The sequence below is a fragment of the Schistocerca americana genome, chromosome 1, assembly GCF_021461395.2.
Source record: "Schistocerca americana isolate TAMUIC-IGC-003095 chromosome 1, iqSchAmer2.1, whole genome shotgun sequence".
Taxonomy (NCBI): Eukaryota; Metazoa; Arthropoda; class Insecta; order Orthoptera; family Acrididae; genus Schistocerca; species Schistocerca americana.
Genome location: NC_060119.1, coordinates 375,194,231 through 375,210,360, shown reverse-complemented (window position 1 = coordinate 375,210,360; position 16,130 = coordinate 375,194,231). Strand labels below are relative to the sequence as shown.

At 41.7% G+C, this 16,130-nt stretch overlaps 1 pseudogene; it reads left to right on the top strand.

Annotated features, from left to right (window-relative positions):
* Window positions 1–15,491: 15,491 nt before the first annotated feature.
* Window positions 15,492–15,609, top strand: LOC124561125 (annotated as a pseudogene).
* Window positions 15,610–16,130: the final 521 nt, after the last annotated feature.

The window sequence follows — 16,130 nt, the reverse complement described above, 5'->3', positions numbered from 1 at the left end:
TTACTTCTCTCTGAGAGCAAGTGTTCTAAACTTCTCATTTCGGTACTATGATACGAGGGTAAGGCAATTATTATCCTCAAAGTAGTTACAAAATTTTATTGTAATCAAATAGGAAACTTACAAGAACATCATTTTTCTTAGTTTTTAACATTTTTATGCAGCGACAGCAACTGATTTGTTTATATAAGAATATACAGCCTACAGTTGCAGGTTAACTTTATCGTTTACCTAGGTTTCAACGTTAGTAATAATAATATCATAAGAAAACGCGAAAAAGGACGACTTTAGTTAACACAAATACTCAAACCCAATATCAGACCAAGAAATGGTTGTCGGTTCCTTATATAGGTAATGTCTCCTACAAGATAGGGCGCCTGTTGAAAAATTCAGGTTTTAAAATTTCCTAATCGACGAGTAATAGTTTAAAGCATAATTTGGTTCATTCCCTTGGGAAAGACGGTGACAAGTCAGCGAAATCAGGCGTATATAAGATTATGTGTGATGATTGCCCCTGTTATTACGTAGGTCAAACAGGCAGAGCTTTAGCAGTAAGGTTTAAAGAACATCTTCCAATAAAGGGCGTAGGAACACGGGGGACAGCCTTTGCAGAACATCTGGTGCAAATGGCTCACACACCTAAACCTTTACGTGGCATAGAGCTACTACATCATGAAGTTAAGCGATATAGACTCGACACGTTTGAGGAACTACAAATTTATGCACACCTAATTACAGATAGAGACAATTTACTGAACGATCAACTGTATCTAAAAAATAGGGCATACTTCGAAGGCTTCCAGCCTATATTAGGTTCACAATAATTCATAATGCATGTGACCATCACAGTTTCTGTAATAATAGAACCTTTCCTACAGATGTTCACACGAGATTTGTTGGTCTGTTTATAAGACTCTGTAGTAGAATGTAAAACGTAGTCATGCTGGATACTGTAGTTAACTTACAACAGTAAAATATCAAATTACTTCATAGCAAAAAGGTTATCTGACGCGTGCGTAATAAGAGTTTGATCCTATACGTCTCGCGCATGCGCGCTGCCCTCTGTGAGGCCCATACAACGGGCTTAAAGTGAATTTGCTACAGCTTGTTTAATAGAAGTGACAAAATCTTATGGTTTTGCATCAAGTTTTATAAAGTTGACTTAGGACATGGCCTGTTTTAGGCGAACATTTAAATAATATTTTATGTAAGTACTACATGTTGCATCCTGTAGGATGACCATATCTAATATAATTTACTAGCGCATTATATTAACTTCTTGCAGGTTCTGAAGAAGACGTTATTACTAACGTTGAAACCTAGGTAAACGATAAAGTTAACCTGCAACTGTAGACTGTATATTCTTATACATTTTTCGACATAGTCTCCTTGCATTTCAACGCACTTGGTCCATCGTTGTATAAGCTTTCTGATGCCCTCATAAAAGAAGGTTCTCGGTTGAGCTGCAAGCCAGGAATGCACCGCTTCTTTCACTGCTTCGTCCGAGGCAAATCGACGGCCCCTTAATGCTTGTTTGAGTAGACCAAACAAGTGATAGTCAGAAGGGGCAAGATCGGGACTATATGGAGGATGATCCAGTACTTCAAATTTGAGTTTCTGGAGCGTTTCAGCAGTGTGGGCAGCAGTATGCGGACGGGCATTGTCGTGCAACAACACAACACCTTTTGACAGCAATCCTCGGCGTTTGCTTCGATTTGCAGGCTTCAGCCTGGCTGGCAGGAAGTATCTCATTGTAACGTACACTGTTTATTGTTGTGCCCCTTTCCCCATAATGTTCCAGTACTGGATCCTGTGCGTCCCAAAAAACCGTAAGCATCAGTTTTCCTGCGGACGGTTGGGTCTTGAACTTTTTCTTGCACGGAGAATTTGGATGTTTACATTCCATACTCTGCCATTTACTCTCCGGCTCGTAATGATGGATCCATGTTTCGTCACCAGTAATGATCCTCTCTAAGAAGTTGTCCCCTTCGTTACCAAAACGATCCAAATGTATTTTGCAGATGTCCAAGCGCGTTTGTTTATGCAACTGTGTGAGTTGTTTTGGGACCCATCTTGCACCCAAGTCTGTTGTGGATGGCCGGCCGGTGTGCCCGAGCGGTTCTAGGCGCTTCAGTCTGGAACCGCGTGACCGCTACGGTCGCAGTTTAGAATCCTGCCTCGGGCATGGATGTGTGTGATGTCCTTAGGTTAGTTAGGTTTAAGTAGTTCTAGGGGACTGATGACCTCAGATGTTAAGTCCCATAGTGCTCAGAGCCATTTGTTGTGGATGATTTCGTAGGCTGAACCGTAACTAATTTGCAGACGATGTGCCACTTCGTCAATAGTTAATCGTCTGTATAAGAGAATCATTTCACGTGAACGCTCAATGGTTTCTTCATTTGTGGCGGTAAACGGTCGTCCAGCTCCTTCATCGTGCGTTATACTTTTGCCTATTTCGTAATTTTCCAATCCTTTCGTATACACTCCGTTGTGGCAAAACACTATTCTCGTACTGTACCGAAAGTTTTCGATGAAATTCTGGCCCCTGATATGCCTTCCGACCACAAAAAACGGATCACTGAACGTTGCTCTTCTTTGACGCAAATAGACAGCGGAGCAGCTATGATTAACAGAACGGCAGCGATAACGAAAGTAACCTAGCAGCTTCAAAATTGCGAAGATATAACAACAAATAAACAAAGCATGCCTCATCAACGTAAAACGGCGGTACTTCCAAAATAAACAAAAAAAACTAAATTGAAGATAATAATTGAGTTACCCTCGTACATCACAGGAAACACTGCTCTTTAATATTCGTTCACGAAGAAGTCAACAGCGATAATTTTGTTTAATAATTGCAGTCTGGTAATGAGTAATGACAATAGATTTGAAGCACACTTCAATGACGTAGCAGTTATGAGACAGGTAGATAAATTGAAATGTGAAGCGGCATATACTGACAAAAGTTAATTGGGTAATACAGAATAAGTAAAAGGTTGTTGTCGTTGTTTTGGTCCTCAGTCCGAAAAACTGATTGATACAGCTCTCCAAGCTAAACTAAGGGCATGTATAAAACTCGTTTTCGAGACACAAAGCAGTGCGAAGTGGCCGCGTGATTTGAGGCGCCATGTCACGGACTGCACGGCCCCTCCCGTCGGAGGTTCGAGTCCTCCCTCGGGCATGGATGTGTTTGTTGTTCTTAGCATAAGTTAGTTTAAGTAGTGTGTAAGCCTAGGGACTGATGACCTTAGCAGTTTGGTCCCTTAGGAATTCACACACATTTGAACATTTCGAGACACAAAGGAAGATATTATCTGCCAATGGCCATTGATTTGTATCAATTGGGCAAACGGAAAATTTTTGCTGGACCAGCTTGCGCCATTGATATAAATCAATCCCAGTGGTAGCTAATGTCTTTAGTTCCTTGCTGTCTTGATTCATATTGGCTACAGGATCAAAATTATGTCCGTTCTTTTTGTTCGAACAAGAATATTTCCAACAACAGTAAGAAAAGAGTACGTAAGGTAGTGCTATTATGATAATGTATACTTAAGAAGTAAATCACATAATTAAAGAAGTAATTTGACTTTGAAAGGTATGTGCTAAGGTCTGATCAGGGTAGATCCAGAAAATAAAGTCGATAGTTGCCAACTGAAAGGTGGAATGAGTATAATATCTTTGAGTAGGAGGATCTTTGATGGTTAAGAGAGCCGGGCGCGCGCGGTAAAAAACTCGGTCGTCGCAGCTAGGTGTCCGGAGGAAGCAGACGTGTGGTGACAGCTTTAAGGTAGGATTTGCGCTACTCTGTTTTCAGGTTGTACACTGAGCAAAATTTAGCACGTTAATGGGAGAAACTGTAAAATGGTTTCAAAATGGTTTTTGTTAGATAATGTTCAGAGCTAGGATTTGTATGTCCAAGTTTTGACGCAGTAAGCGTTTTGTAAAATTTTTTGTAAGAGTGATTCGTGCTACAAAAATGTTGGAAATGGTAGTTTTTGTATATGACTTAAATTTTTAACAATATATATCAACATTGTGTTTAAATCTAACAGCCTGAATTATAATCCACATCCTTTGCTTGTACCGAATATAAAAATGAGTAGTGAAGTAAAGTTAACCACCAAATGTAAGAACGTAAAGAAAATGAGGCATCTATGCAATATATATGTGCAGTTCATGGTTTGAAATCGATTTTGGTGTAACTAAATTTATCAGGGCAAAGTTATTTCAAATAACTAATTTTATGCCATTGCACAACTGGCATTATTTAAGTCAAGATATAATTTCATTAAGTAAACACAAGGGCCAAAAGTTATTTCTCAGTACCATTGCCATTGCACAAACGGCATTATTCTCTTAAACTTGATTGCTGAGTCAAATAGATGTTTCATTACTGGCAAAATGGAGGAATGCACGAAACAAGTTCGCAGACGCAGTCAGATGCATGTTTGCTGAGTAATTATTTTGGACAAATTTTATCTTTGATACTTTCACTAATTAAAAAGGAAACAATTTTGGTTAGATACTTTCACTTTTAAAGATAATTTTAGACATCATACTTTCAACTTGATTACAAAATTTAAACCAACGTCTGTCATAGATATGCAAATGTAATATTTAAGTAAAAGAGCATTAGAGATCACAGCATGAAAAGAAGTGAGTCGTATAGTATAATGTCATACATTCTGTTTGTATCTGTTTAATCTTTTTTATGACTAACTTAAGAACCTGCAACTTCGAGATAGTTTCCAAAAATTAAATTTTTCATTTTCATCCGTGAAAGTCAATTTGATTTTCACTGCGGGCCATCAGACAGAACGGGCAAAGTATTATGATATGCAGGATGTTTGTTATGTAGGAACATATATTGTGATCATTGGTACATTAATATGTACCAACTTGAGTGTGTATGCTCTTCTTCCTTTGCATCTAACAGTCTTCACGCAAACACGTCACTTAACTTACTGGCTGATGTTTTACGCACAGTCGTAACTACGCCTGTCAGTATAGATTATCTTTTTTCCTCCACGCATCCACACTTCGGTACACGACCTGCTGCTAAGTGGAAAATAAACTTTAAAAGCTTGCACATGCCACAGTTACTTGGAGGTACGAATCAACCTAAAAACACACTACTCGTAATAACTATGTACAATTATTAGTCTGCAAATGAAGTAAATACTAATGTAATGTTGTTGAGTTCACTGTCCTCAATCATCACTTGATCTGCATTTATATCCCTCGAACCCTGTATTTTGCTTGACGATGTATGACGATGGATCAGACCCATGGATTTGTAAATGCTGACAACAAAAGAGGACTGATAGCTTCGGAAATGGATCATTTCCGAAAGAGCACCAGAAAATCAGGAATCGAGAAAAAAGATAATGATGAAGTAAGATCTAGAAAGAGGACAAAAGTAACAACCATAGATAGGACTGAAATAAAATTGCTGAACTGGAATGAACGTTTGTTGTGAATTTTTGAATGGAAACTACTTGACAGACAGAAATGCAGCAGATAATGACGTTCTTGGAAATAAATTATCGACTAAAATATAAAACATCGCGATATGTGCAAGAAAGATGCCCTGAATAAAGAGCTTTGGCAAATGATAACAGGTATACAGTAAAATATTGTTCTTAATCGTGTATAATAATAATTTTTGTTGTTGCAGTTACTGTCTGCAAAATACTGCAGCCTACAAAGTATTCCAATACTGAAATCGAAGACAACAAATTTCGACCAGTTTTAGATTTCTCTAACATGTTGTTAGGCATTTTTCACACGGCCGGCTTTTTACTGAAATAGTGCAAAACGGAGGTAAACCTTTGTTCTACCTGACTGATACTAACAGGTGAACAACTCGAAAGTCTAACATCACTGACGAATATAGAAGTGTTACATCAAGAACACCTTCACCAAACGCTACCAGACTGGTACTCCAATAATTTCATGCCTTTGGATAAGTTGATTAAAATTCTTTCCTTATAAGAGCTTATGCTGCGTACAGAAAAAAAATCTATTCGTGCAGATAAAGAATTGCCTGAATATATAATGACTGTTGAGTGTATGTAATGTTACTTAAACTTTACACGTAGATATCGTAACAAAACATGCTGCGGGGAAGAGCATGTGCAAGTTCATTGGCATGTTCCAGACTTTCAGAAACGATGAATGATAGGCATGAGGGACACGAGAGCATCATACCAACAGATTAGACAAGCAGTTGGCTATAACGCAATGAAGGAGTGATGACGGGATGGTCTGGCAAGAAGAGGAGGCACAGTTCCTTCCAAACGAAGTACACCACGAGAAGATCAAAGGGTTTGTAGGCTGGCCGTAACATGTAACGGATGTCAACAGCTGATATCCGGGAAGAGATTAAGGAACAACGTCACCACGAACTGTCGCGAACAGTTTACTCGTAGCTGGGTTGAGGTCTTAGCTTACTGCTAACACCACAGACGATCTGTGGTGTTCAGTGATGAGTGTCGCTACTGTTTGCGGCGGACAGATCGTACCAACGCGTTCCTAGACGACATAGTGAAAGCTCACAGGAAGCAGCGAAGCTCGAGATCCATACCTCCCCAACTGCTGGGATCATGGTGTGCGGAGCTGTTGGATGAAACAACAGGACTGATTTGGTAAATGCTGAAGGGAGGTTGAGGTCTGACCAGTAAATGGCCAGAGTGGTAAACCCTGTTGACAAACACTTCATGACCAGGTCACCAGAGAGCATATTGCATATTGCATCCCACACTGCAGTTCACAACACCAACACACTGAAGAGAGTACAGATCGTTAACTGAACTGCCCGGTACCGTGGTTCATAACCTGCAGACCATATGTGGGATCCGATGGGATGACATATACTTTCTCAACGAATTTTCTAATGTTGAGAAATCAGAAGGAGCGATCTGTTTTAGTTGATAAAAATCTTTCGGAGGCCAAGATCGTATAAATATGACTTTATTTTCAACAACCAGGTTCGACAGACTTTTCTGTCATCTTCAGGTCTTCAAAACTTTTAGTTACAAAACGTGTTCATTGTGAGCTGGAATATCATGTCAAGTGGTGATATTATTGGCTAAAATGTAGCACACTATGCAGTGTTTTGTCAAAAATAAAACACTGCCAATCAAAAAACACCTTGTGCGCATGGCCAGGTCCGTATATATCGCTCTCACAGATGATTGTTACGTCATAAAAATCGCAATATACCGCCTACAATAAAATACACAATTACACATCTGTTGGCGTTAGCTTGACACGTTCCATTTACGACGTAATAGCCATCTACATATATGACCATGGCCATGTGCACAGGGTTCTTTTCGGCGATAAATGTTTTGTTTTTGACAAACCTTTGTATTATGTGCTACATTTTATACACTCATATGACAGCTTCGCATGAAGATGACACCAAAGTCTGTATAAATAGGTTGTTGAAAATAAAGAAATATTATACGATCTTGGCGTTAGACTGTACGTATACTTTCATGCGTAGTGCTTCACGGAAGCATCGTATTCTCGACTTTGAAGAGGGCGTCCTTAGTCACGTAGGAGAGAGTCCAGTGATGAGTACTCGAAGCATTGTCCACGGCAAGGGCTGTTTGTTGCACAGCACGTAGGTCAGAGCTCATCGTCTCCCCTGTGTGTGTGTGTGTGGGGGGGGGGGGGGGGGGGGGTGAAGCGGAAGATTTGACAGCAACTCGATCTTCAAAATTATTTTACACGCAAAAGATACATTTCCAGTCTTGGGTTCCTTATCAATATATTATCAAGTAAGTCTGCTCTGGAAACGCTGGAAGTTTGTAATGGGAAATGTGGAACACGCTGTATAATGGTAACACAAAGTCGTATAGAGGTAGTGTATGCAGAAGCTATCATTAGCTCTACAACGTAAAACACTGCCGATTAGTTACCGATTGTCGACAGGTCATTAGAGTCTGTGAACGACTTCAGCTTTTCAAGTGATGGAGAAGAAAATGGACTGTGTCTTTGTCAGTGGAACATCCTAGTATTTGTCTTAAGCAATTCTGGGAACCTAAATATAGCTGGATGAATGAAGTTTCTTCGAACCTGTCTAGTGCATTATCACTTCTTTGCTCCGTGGTACGGTTGTGGAGAAACTGATGATAGCATTTAGTGATGACTGAAGCTGACTAGCTGGACGAATAGCATATAACATTGCCCAGAAATGGTGTAGCGTCTTAGTAGTATTGTGTGTGTATTGTGTATTGAACCGGGGACCTAGAAAGATGGAGAAGCTTCGACCCGCCGTAGTTCTCAGTGGTTCACAACCCCACAACAGGCCACAGCAGTCCACCCACCCCACCGTCCCCACACACCAAACCAAGGGTCACTGTGCGGTTCGACCCCCAGTGGCCCCAGTGGACCCCCGGTATGGACTTATAGCAGACGAGTGTTTCCCAAATGTTTGCGTAGTAGAGTAATGGTGGGATAGCGTTTGTGCACCAATCGCCGATATTGTGTAACTGAGGCTAAATTTGACAAGACTATTCCTTCTTCAAGAGTGATGATAGAAATTTGGGGGTGAATTTTAATTAAATTCTACCTTGACGTCGTTAGAGGACCACCTACTGCTGTTAGCTAGGTCGAACGCTATGACATAACAACAAAACGCTTTTTGCGTTCTTCGTTTCAACAGGCGCAAGTCAGTAACACCTGTCCGGCGTGATTATTCTCGAGACTGCAACAACGTACCTGCTTCAGTGCAAGGGATTTATGGATCTCGCACTGCACTTTTGGCCTTCTAGGTCACCTGATCTCAAGGTATGTAAGATTTTTGTGTAGAGGATTATGGAAGAATCCGTCTATGTGCCTCCTCTCCCAACAACATTGTGTGAGCTGCAACGCCGTATAGCAGCAGCAGTTTATGCAGGAACTCCAGACCGGGATATATGTCGTGCGTCCATTGGCGTGTGCCTATACATTTACGAAAGGTAAATGAAAATTTTGATAGTAAACATATTTGTAAAAAGTACCCCAAGGTTGTATGGGCATGAAAAAAAAAGGTGTAGCGTAGTATAATTGAATTTCTTTTTGTGCAAAATAAAAAGTTTATCAGAGATCTGTTTTATTTACGTCTATGACCACAAAATTAATATGTCCTTAGTATATCGGTTTCGGTCATTGATGACCTGCTTCAGATCTCTGTACTGATTTGATGCTACATTTTACACAGCCTTTTGACTCTGTTGTAAGCCATGTCGCAGCTTGCGAAACTAGTGCAATGTCGGGCTCTGTAATCTGAAACAGGAAATCAGTACCGAGATCTGAAGACGGTCATCGCTGACCGAAACCGGCAGTCTACGGACCTAACAATTTTGTGATCATAGACGGAAATAAAAGAAATTTATTGTACACTTTCTGGATCACTGTTCTACCCGCCACTATGTCGCAGCTTGTGAAAAAGTTTATAGTCCTTTGCGTAAGTTAAAAGTTTCCTCACGTTTCTTTTTCATTCATGTAGAACATATAGTCTTGTACAATTGGTGAATCCTTTTAAAACATGTCTGTATGGCAGAGTTTTTGAGCCTGGGCACACACACACACGCTCTTGCTCACGAGCAGTGCAGTGGCGGCAAGGTGGAGAGAGAGGACAATGCTCGCTCGCACTTTGTGGTCGCGATAACAGGCGAGGAGCTCCAGCTGTGAAATAGGGGAGGGTATTTTGACAGCGGTGCCATCTAACAGCAGCAATGGCGAGTTAGCATTTTGTAACACCGACAATATCTTCGGATTTGAATCGGCAGTACGAGGAATCTTATTCCACAAAAAGAGGCGCAGGCAAAATGTTTAGTGTAGCAAAAGACACTGAATGCTCTTAATAAGGTTATTTACAAACCCAGAAACGAAAAATGTGAAGAACAGAGCGTATACAAGAAACTGTAAACGTCAAAGGAAGCTCTCTGAAGAAGAGAAAGAGAAATGAAATGATTGTACCGTTAGGATGAGCTACAAATGGCTCTACTATAGCAAAGATCTTGTACGATTTGAAGAATGCTGACTTAATAAAAAAATAGTTGGTAGCTACAAAATAACATTTACGACCAATAGATGATGATGATAATGACGATGTTTGGCTTGTTGGGCGTTAAACTGCGCGGTCAACAGCGCCCGTACAAGTTCCCAATCTGTACACAGTCCAATCTAGCCACTTTCACGAATGATGATGGAATGATGAGGGCACCACAAATACCCAATCCCCGGGTAAAGAAAATCCTCAACCAGGCCGGGAATCGAACCTGGGACCCCCGTGATCTAGACGTAGCAACGCTTGCCACTGGACCATGAGCCGCGGACGAGACCATTAGAGGTAGAATAATTTCGCGTAGTATCGTTATCAAACATGACAATCGCGCATTATCACAGGCTGTGGCAGACGATGTTCAGATCCAAAAATGGCTCAAATGGCTTTAAGCACAGTGGGACTTAACATCTGAGGTCATAAGTCCCCTAAACTTAGAACTACTTAAACCTAACTAACCTAAGGACATCACACACATCAATGCCCGAGGCAGTATTCGAACCTGCGACCGTAGCAGCAGCGCGGTTCCGGACTGAAGCGCCTAGAACCGCTCGGCCACAGGGGCTGGCGTTCTGAGCCTGCTTGCAAAATCTTTGTAAAGAGTTTAGCGCTTTGTGAAAGTGCAGATATCACAGACAGACAGCTGGATGTGACATTTTTAGCAGGAAAGTTTTTTGAAATCCACCCTTAAGGTGCTCAAATAGCGGATGAAAGGTATTTTTGGGAATATGTCGCTCTTAAGGCTGTTTTGAATCTAGAACTGCGCACCTCGTATTTGGTCAGAAATAAAGAAATAGGTGTTTGAGCATTTTTGGGAATTTATCGCCTATGGGTGTGAAATAGTGGATGAAGGTTTTCTTTGAAAATAAATAAAGCTACATCTCTGAAAATTGGTGTTTGAGTTCTCAGACAGAAATAGCTAAAAATTGTTTTTCAGTGGTTTAGGAAATTCAACCCTTACGAGGATAAATTAGGAGATTGAAATGTTTTATGAAAATATTTCATGCTAAATCTATGAAAACTTGAATTTGGCTTCTCAGTTACAAATTAAAAAACAGGTAGGTTCAGTGGTTTTTGACAGGATGAAAATTTGAATGAACTTATTTAGTTATATTAAAACATTTCTGAAGCTGAATCTACGAAAATTGGTATTGGACTTCTAAAGAAGAGAGTGTTAAGGGACGTAAGTTTGTATGGAAATATAACCAAGAGAACTCAAAAGGCAGAATTACCAGAAGACCTCCGCCTCCAGCTACCAGAATCTCTTTTTGGTAAGAAGTACATTTGGAAAAGATCGTGCTTCTACGGCGTTAATTAGAGTGAAAAGTATGGAAGATGTTGCAGTTTGTGAACAACATGAAAATTCGATTAAAGAAAAAAGAAATCTTTGCAGACTACATAGTCGACGCGAGCGAAGCAGTGGGTTGAAAGATAGTTAGTTGATATATCTACTGACGGAGCGTCAGTCATGATGGTAAAAAAAAAAAATCAGGAAGCTAAAAAGCTTCCAGTGCCAGATACGCGCTGATATGCATCTAGAAATAACTGATCTGTAGTGCGAAGGCCAATATAAAGACGTTCTAGATTACTCCAAGCGTGTTCCTCAGGATCAGTTTCCTCCTTAACAGAAGTCTTCGCACGGATCCTCACCCTGTTACCTGTGCGGTGGGGGTTGTAACAGCGAGTAGCTCCTCGCTAGAAGCTGAGGTGGCCAAGTGAAGCGGCTCTCGTGTGTGCGGCGCAGGCGCGCAGTCCCTACCTTTGACGGCCTCGTCTTTGCAGCCACGTGGGTGCCGCTGCGTGGCGGTCAGCCTACGCACGTGTGCGTAGGCTGACCGCCACACAGCCTCCTAGCACAGCACGCTTTCTCCATTACTCGACCCCGCCGAAGGCTGTCAAGCGGGTGGCAACGGTATAGCGCTGCCCGAACGTGCCAGGGACGTGCAGCACAATGAGCCGGTTGTATGAAACCGGACCGCTTCACACAATGGACTGTTGCCAACACGACTTCGCTTTCAAGAGTTCGCTTCTACAACGGTGCCTTAAATCTGAAAGCCAATGAAAATAATTGTACCTAGACGGGATGACTTGGTAGAAACAATTACACTTTTCTCTTAATATACAGGGTGGTCCATTGATACTGACCGGACCAAATATCTCACGAAATAAGCATCAAACGAAAAAACTACAAAGAACGAAATTCGTCTAGCTTGAAGGGGGAAACCAGATGCCGCTATGGTTCGCCCGCTAGATGGCGCTGCCATAGGTCAAACGGATATCAACTGCGTTTTTTAAAATAGGAACCCCATTTTTTATTACATATTCGTGTAGTACGTAAAGAAATATGAATGTTTTGGGTGGACCACTTTTTTCGCTTTGTGATAGATGGCGCTGTAATGGTCACAAACATATGGCTCACAATTTTAGACGAACAGTTGGTAACAGGTAGGTTTTTCAAATTAAAATACAGGACGTAGATACGTTTGAACATTTTATTTCGGTTGTTCCAATGTGATACATGTACCTTTGTGAACTTATCATTTCTGAAAACGCATGCTGTTACAGCGTGATTACCTGTAAATACCACATTAATGCAATAAATGCTCAAAATGATGTCCGTCAATCTCAATGCATTTGGCAATGCGTGTAACGATATTCCTCTCAACAGCGAGTAGTTCACCTTCCGTAATCTTCGCACATGCATTGACAATGCGCTGACGCATGTTGACAGGCGTTGTCGGTGGATCACGATAGCAAATATCCTTCAACTTTCCCCACAGAAAGAACGTGCGGGCCATGGTGCTTCGACGACGAACGTACCTGTCATGAAATATGCTATTCAATACCGCTTCAACTGCACCCGAGCTATGTGCCGGACATCCATCATGTTGGAAGTACATCGCCATTCTGTCATGCAGTGAAACATCTTGTAGTAACATCGGTAGAACATTACGTAGTAAATCAGCATACATTGCACCATTTAGATTGCCGTCGATAAAATGGGGGCCAATTATCCTTCCTCCCATAATGCCGCACCATATATTAACCCGCCAAGGTCGCTGATGTTCCACTTTTCGCAGCCATCGTGGATTTTCCGTTGCCCAATAATGCATATTATACCGGTTTACGTTGCCGCTGTTGGTGAATGACGCTTCGTCGCTAAATAGAACGCGTGCAAAAAATTTGTCATCGTCCCGTAATTTCTCTTGTGCCCAATGGCAGAACTGTACACGACGTTCAAAGTCGTCGCCATGCAATTCCTGGTGCATAGAAATTTTTTGAGATTCCCGATTCTCGCGCAATTTGTCTGCTGCTGATGTGCGGATTACCTGCGACAGCAGCTAAAACATCTACTTGGGCATCATCATTTGTTGCAGGTCGTGGTTGACGTTTTACATGTGGCTGAACACTTCCTGTTTCCTTAAATAACGTAACTATCCGGCGAACGGTGCGGACACTTGGATGATGTCGTCCAGGATACCGAGCAGCATACATAGCACACGCCCATTGGGCATTTTGATTATAATAGCCATACATCAACACGATATCGACCTTTTTCCGCAATTGGTAAACGGTCCATTTTAACACGGGTAATGTATCACGAAGAAAATACCGTCCGCACTGGCGGAATGTTACGTGACACCACGTACTTATACGTTTGTGATTATTACAGTGCCATCTGTCACAAAGCGAAAAAAGTGGTGCAGCTAAAACATTCATATTTCTTTATGTACTACACGAATATGTAATAAAAAAATGGGGGTTCCTATTTAAAAAAAAACGCAGTTGATATCGGTTTTACCTATGGCAGCGCCATCTAGCGGGCCAACCATAGCGCCATCTGGTTTCCCCCTTCAAGCTAGACGAGTTTCGTTCTTTGTAGTTTTTCGTTTGACGTTTATTTCGTGAGATATTTGCTCGGTCACGTAGAATGGATCACACTGTATATACATAAACAGAATACCAATGCTCCGCGATTGTGGTAAGCCGTGCTATTAAAATGGCAAATCCTGCACACTATGCATGCGCGACCGTTACGGTGGCATAGTCAAGTTGAAATTTATGTTAGCTGTGAGTGGAACTTTAGGTGTGACGGTCGTATATGTTTTGGTGGTTCGCGTGGCTGTGTCGTGAGTACTTCAGTTTTAAAATTGTAGCTGAAACCGAGGCAGGTCGGATTAAACTTAGTGACCAGCGGTCCTAAATCAAAGTCTAGTCCCGAAGTTGAAAAAAACCCAAAGGAAGTTTACAACCCGTTTGAGGGAGGTGTTATGGAATAGAGCAGTACGTTGTAGCCCAGGATCACTGTCGTTTGCTCGTTTCCGTGAGGGCCAGGTAAGCCTTGAGGACAACCCAAGAAGTGGAAGGCCATCAAATACAACAGACTACACCTGTCAGGTTGTTGTTAATGACATTTTAAGGAGAGGATTGACGAAAAACATGTGAGGGTATTGCATATTAGGCGAGAATATCTGTCACTACAGTTTACAGAATCGTAACTGAAAAGTTAACGATGAGTAAATTGCTGCCAGACAGATTCCGCATGACCAGAGTGGAGAGCATAAAACAGCTCTCAAAATAATCGCTGAAGAGTTGTTTCAGCGTTATCGATAAGAAGAACAGTTTCTGGAAAGGATTTTTGCTTTTTATGAAAGCTGGAGACGAGAATTTGAGGCAGAACCGCACTCTCAAAGGTCACAATCGAAAAGTCCACACTTTTCACGACCGAAAAAAATCCGCCGATACCAATCAAACGTGAAAATGATGACGATCTTTCCGTTTGACAAGAATGGAGTCATCGCTACGAATAGAGTGCTCCAGGGGAGGTCTGTGAGAGATGCATACTACACACAGGCTGTTTCTGTAAAATGGTTTTCACGCGAAAATTCGTCAAAGAAAACCTTACATGCTTGCATCTGGTGTCCTTACTTTGAGCGATAATGCACTAGCGCACAGTGCCCTACCAGTGAGAGAGAGAAACGCTCGACAAATGTGGATGAGAAATACTCCCCACGCACCACGCAGTCCTGATATAAGGCCACCAGACTTTAATTTGTTTCCTAAACTGACCGAACAAGTCCGTGGAAAACTTTTTGATACAACTGACAAAGCTTCCAGCGAGGTGACCTGAGTAATCAGACAGCTCAACAATGAAGGGGTCCAACACGGAATGCAGATGCTTCCAAAACGTCGGGAAGCTATAATAAGCAAGAATAGAGAATATGTCGAAGGTTGGTTGGTTGTTTTGGGGAAGGAGACCAGACAGCGTGGTCATCGGTCTCATCGGATTAGGGAAGGATGGCGAAGGAAGTCGGCCGTGCCCTTTCAGAGGAACCATCCCGGCATTTGCCTGGAGTGATTTAGGGAAATCACTATGTCGAAGGCCTGTAAAGGCATTTTGTGAAATAAATTATTTTCATCAGTTCTATCTTACAGTGCCAACGGCCTTACCGCAGTGGTAACACCGGTTCCCGTCAGATAACCGAAGTTAAGCGCTGTCTGGCTGGGCTAGCATTTGGATGGGTGACCATCCAGTCTGCCGAGCGCTGTTGGCAAGTGCAGTGCGCTCAGCCCTTGTGAGGCAAACTGAAGAGCTACTTGATTGAGAAGTGGCGGCTCCGGTCTCGTAAACCGACATACTGCCAGGAGTGCGGTGTGCTGATCACGAGTGTCGTCGTAACTGCCGTCTGCTTCACGTCTGCTGTGCAGCGAGCTACCTTAATTTAAGTATTAACTGTATTTTTCTTACTTGACACTTCTTCTTGCGTGTGTACTTGCTTTTAGGAAGCTTTAATTGTCGGGTGCTATTAGTAGTGTTCCATAGATTTCGTGTTTGTTTTGAATACAGTCAGATAGTCCCTTTAGTCAGCCATAGTGCCAGTAGTGCTAGTGTTTGTTTTCAATACAGTCCAGAGACAGGTAGTGCTATTTTCATTGTTTTCTACAAGAAGTGCCTAGCAACCACAGTTTAGTTAATAAACAGCCGCCTTTAGTGAATTAGCAGTCTAGTTAAAGGTTGATTAACTCTCTTCAGTAAATTGATTCCTTAGGATGGACAGGATGTGTGACTGCTGTG